At 40.1% G+C, this 5,416-nt stretch overlaps 1 non-coding gene across 1 annotated transcript; it reads right to left on the bottom strand.

The window, feature by feature from the left end:
- Positions 1–4,754: 4,754 nt before the first annotated feature.
- LOC112578585 lies at positions 4,755–4,857 on the bottom strand. Its single transcript, XR_003102929.1, has one exon. It is a non-coding gene; the product is annotated as a U6 spliceosomal RNA (small nuclear RNA).
- Between the last annotated feature and the right edge of the window lie 559 nt (positions 4,858–5,416).

The following is a 5,416-nucleotide window of genomic DNA, read 5'->3' on the forward strand; positions in this document are numbered from 1 at the left end:
AAGAAAATGCAACAATATGTACTGAAGTGTGTGACATAGAAGAGCCTGGCACATTCACAAAAGAAACAAATATTTATTATATATTGAAAATAAATTTTAGGGTTGAAAAGGTGATTGCAGGATTTAAGGGAAAGATTCTGAAAGTTTTCTATGATGCAAAAGCTCAGACTGTAGAAATTCTTGATACAAGGAAGAGAAAGGATTTGACATTTCCTCGAAACGTTCCTTTAGTAACTGAATTCTTGATATTAACATTGTATGAGAAGAGTTGACGTACTGAGAGAAAAAGAGTGTAGTTGAAGAATTAAATGTTATTGAATATTCAGTAGCAGGGGCCTCCCAGGTGCTTTGGTGGTAAAGCATTTGCCTACCAATTCAGGAGACACAGGAGACACAAGTTGGATACCTGGCTTGGGAAGATCCCCTGGAGAAAATGGCAACCCACTTCAGTTTTTCTTGCCTGGAGAATTCCATGAACAGAGAAGCTTGGTGGGTTACAGTCCATGGGGTTGCAAAGGGTCAGACACAACTTAGAAACAAAACAGCAACTAAGTAGCAGATGTATAGTGAATCATTACATATAAAGGTGGGCAGGTAAGTAGTGACTTGCCAGATGAAGACTAAAATTGAGGTCTCATGTACACATGTTGTTGTTGTTCAGTCACTGAAGTACCTAAATAAATTACCATGGATAAGAACAGTTAGGGAGAGTATATAGGTAGTATTTCTCTGTCTCTTTTTTTAAAACGTTATTGAGACATAATTGATATATAATAAACGGCCCTTATATAAATATAACTGTGAGATCACAACAAACTGTGGAAAATTATTTGAGATGGGAATATAAGACCACCTTATCTGTCTCCAGAGAAATCTTTATGCAGGTCAAGAAGTGATAGTTTGAACTGGACATGAAACAACAGACTGGTTCCAAATTAGGAAAGGAGTACATCAAGGCCGTATATCGTTGCCCTGCTTATTTAATGTATATGCAGAGTACATTATGCAAAATGCTAAGCTGGATGAGCAAAAGCCCAAATCAAGATGGCCGGGAGAAATATCAATAATCTCATATATGCAGATGACACCACCCTTATGGCAGAAAAAGAAGAACTAAACAGCCTCTTGATGAAAGTGAAAGAGGAGAGTGAAAAAATTGGCTTAAAACTCAGCATTCAAAAAACTAAAGTCATGGCATCTGGTCCCATCATTTCATGGCAAATAGATGGGGAAATAGTGGAAACAGTGAGACACTTTATTTTTTCTGGATCCAAAATCACTTCAGATGGGGACTGCAGCCATGAAATTAAAAGATGCTTGCTCCTTGGAAGAAAAGATATGACCAAGCTAGACAGCATATTAAGAGCAGAAACATTACTTTGAAAACAAAGGTCCATCTGGTCAAAGCTATGGTTTTTCCAATAATCATGTATGGCTGTGAGAGTTGGGCTATAAAAACAGCTGAGTGCTGAAGAATTGATGCTTTTGAACTGTGGTGTTGGAGAAGACTCTGAAGGGTTCCTTGGACTGCAAGGGGATCAAGCCAGTTAATCCTAAAAAAAATCAGTCCTGAATATTTATTGAGAAACTGATGCTGAAACTGAAATTCCAATACTTTGGCCAACTAATGCAAGAACTGACTCATTGGAAAAGACCCTGATGCTGCGCAAGATTGAAGGAAGGAGGAGAAGGGGGCCACAGAGAATGAGATGGTTGGATGACCTCACCAACTTGATGGACATGAGTTTGAGCAGGCTCCAGGAGTTGGTGATGGACAGGGAAGCCTGGCACACTGCAGTCCTTGGGGTCACAAAGAATCAGACACAACTGAGGGACTGAACTGAACTGAACCAAATAGTTACTTTGCTTGGAGTGAAGTAACAATTCCAGATTTTCCAAATTCTAAGACCTAAGTCAAATTTCTGAAAAACTCTGTGCTCCAGTCCTATCACTACAAAATAAGGAATCTAATTTTAACTAATTCACTGTTTTTTTTTTAATAAACTGATTTAATATAGAGTTTAGTCACTCAGTCATGTCCGACTCTTTGTGACCCATGGACTGCAGCATGCCAGGCTTCCTTGTCCATCACTAACTCCTAGAGCATACTCAAACTCATGTCCATCCAGTCAGTGATGCCATCTAACCATCTCATGTTCTGTTGTCCCCTTGTCCTCTTGCCTTCAGTCGTGCCCAGCATCAGAGTCTTTTCCAATGAGTCAACACTTCACATGAGGTGGCCAAAGTACTGGAGTTTCAGCTTTAGCATCATTCCTTCCAATGAATACCCAGGACTGATCTCCTTCAGAATGGACTGGTTGGATCTCCTTGCAGTCCAAGGGACTCTCAAGAGTCTTCTCCAACACCACAGTTCAAAAGCATCAATTCTTCGGTGCTCAGCTTTTTTATAGACCAACTCTCACATCCATATATGACTAATGGAAAAACTGTAGCTTTGACTAGACAGAGATTTCTTGGCAAAGTAATGCCTCTGCTTTTTAATATGCTGTTTAGATTGGTCATAGCTTTTCTTCTAAGGACCAAGTGTCTTTTAATTTCATGGCTACAGTCACCATCTGAAGTGAATTTGGAGCCAAAATATAGTCTCTCACTGTTTCCATTGTTTCCCCATCTATTTGCCATGAAACAATGGGCCCAGATGCCATAATATTAGTTTTTTGAATGTTGAGTTTTAAGCCAAATTTTTCACTCTCCTTTATATTTTCATTAAGAGGCTCTTCAGTTATTCTTTGCTTTCTACCTTAAGGTTGGTGTCATCTGCATATCTGAGTTTCTTTATCTGCAGCAATCTTGATTCCAGCTTGTGCTTCATCCAGCCTAGCATTTCTCATGATTTACTCTGAATATTATTAAAAAAAGAAGAATGACAATGTACAGCCTTAACATACTCCTCTTTCTATTTGGAGCTAGTCTACTGCTTCAGGTCCAGTACCAACTGTTGCTTCTTGACCTGCATGAAGATTTCTCAGGAGGCAGGCCAGGTGGTCTGATATTGCCATATCTTGAAGAATTTTCCACACTTTTTTGTGATCTACACAGTCAAAGGCTTTGGCATAGCCAATAAAGCAAAAATAGATGTCTTTCTGGAACTCTTGCTTTTTCCATGATCCAACAGATGTTGGCAATTAAATCTCTGTTTCCTCTGCCTTTCTAAATCCAGCTTGAACATCTGGAAGTTCGTGGTTCACATACTGTTGAAGCCTGGCTTGGAGAATTTTGAGCTTTACTTTATAGTGTGTGAGATGAGTGCAATTGTGCAGTAGTTTGAGCATTCTTTGGCATTGCCTTAATTTGCGATCGGAATGAAAACTGACCTTTTCCAGTCCTGTGGCACTGCTGAATTTTCCAAATTTGCTGGCATATTGAGTGTGGCACTTCCACAGCATCATATTTTAGGATTTGAAATAGTTCAACTGGAATTCCATCACCTCCACTAGCTTTGTAGTGATGCTTCCTAAGGCCCACTTGACTTCATATCCAGGATGTCTGGTTCTAGGTGAGTGATCACACCATTGTGGCTATCTGGATCATGATGATCTTCTTTGTATAGCTCTTCTGTGTATTCTTGCCACCTCTTCTTAATATCGTCTGCTTCTATTAGGTCCATACCATTTCTGTCCCTTATTGTGCCCATCTTCACATGAAATATTCCCTTGGAATCTCTAATTTTCTTGAAAAGACCTCTAGTCTTTTCCATTCTATTATTTTGTTTCATTTCTTTGCTTTGATACCTGAGGAAGGCTTTCTCATCTCTCCTAGATATTCTTTGGAACTCTGCATTCAAATGGGTAAATCTTTCCTTCTCTTCTTTTCATAGCTGTTTGTAAGGCCTCTTCAGACAACCATTTTGCCTCTTTGCATTTCTATTTTTTGGGGATGGTCTTGATCCCTACCTCCTATACAATGTCACGAACCTCTGTCAATAGTTCTTCAGGCACTCTGTCTATCAGATCTAATCCCTTGAATCTATTTGTCACTTTTGTATAATCTAAGGGATATGATTTAGGTCATACCTGAATGGTCTAGTGGTTTTCCCTAATTTCTTCAATTTCAGTCTGAATTTGGCAATAAGGAGTTCCTGACCTGAACCCCAATCAGCTCCAGTCTTGTTTTTGCTGACTGTATAGAGCTTTTCCATCTTTGGCTGCAAGGAATATAATCAATCCAATTTCGGTGTTGACCATCTGGTGATGTCCATGTGCAGAGTCTTCTCTTGTATTGTTGAAAGAGGGTGTTTGCTATGACTAGTGCATTCTCTTGGCAAAACTCTATTAGTCCCAGACCTGCTTCATTTTGTACTCCAAAGCCAAATTTTCCTGTTAGTCTAGGTATCTCTTGACTTCTTACTTTTGCATTCCAGTTCCCTATAATGAAATTTTTTTGGTGTTAGTTCTAGAAAGTCTTGTCAGTCTTCATAGAACTGTTCACCTTCAGCGTCTTCAGCATTATTGGTCGAGGCATAGATGTGGATTACTCTGATATTGAGTGGCTTGCCTTGGAAACAGAGATCATTCTCTCGTTTTTGAGATTTCATCCAAGTACTGCATTTCAGACTTTCTTGTTGATTGTGATGGCTACTCCATTTCTTCTAATGGGTTCTTGCCCACAGTAGTAGATACAACGGTCATCTGAGTTAAATTCACCCACTCCAGTTCATTTTAGTTTGCTGATTCCTAAAATGTAGACGTTCAGTCTTGCCATCTCCTGTTTGACCACTTCCGATTTGCCTTGATTCATGGACGTAATGCTTCACAAATTTGCATATCTTCCTTGTGCAAGGGCCATGCTAATCTCTGTATCATTCCAATTTTTGTATATGTGCTAATGAGTCAGAACTCTCCACTATGACCTGTCTGTCTTGGGTGGCCCTACATGGCATGGCTCATAGTTTCATTGAGTTAGACAAGTCTGTGGTCCATGTGTTTACATTGGTTAGTTTTCTCTCATTGTGGTTTCTGTCTGTCTGTCCTTTGATGCCCTCTCTCAGTGCCTACTGTCTTATTGCAGTTTCTCTGACCTTGGACGTGGGGTATCTCCTCTTGGCCTCTCACCTCTCCAGTGCCCTGCAGCCACCACTCGCTGGATGTGAGAATTGAACTATAAAGAAAGCTGAATGCTGAAGAATTGATGCTTTTGAACTCTGGTGTTGGAGAACACTTTTGAGAGTCCCTTGGACTGCAAGGAGATCCAACCAGTCCATTCTAAAGGAGATCAGCCCTGAGTGTTCATTGGAAGGACTCTTGTTGAAGCTGAAACTCCAATACTTTGGCCACCTGATGTGAAGAACTAACTCATTTGAAAAGGCCCTGATGCTGGGAAAGATTGAAGGTGGGAGGATAAGGGGATGACAGAGGATGAGATGGTTGGATGGCATCATCGACTCAACAGACATGAG

This window comes from Bubalus bubalis, chromosome 13 (assembly GCF_019923935.1).
Source record: "Bubalus bubalis isolate 160015118507 breed Murrah chromosome 13, NDDB_SH_1, whole genome shotgun sequence".
Classification (NCBI taxonomy): domain Eukaryota; kingdom Metazoa; phylum Chordata; class Mammalia; order Artiodactyla; family Bovidae; genus Bubalus; species Bubalus bubalis.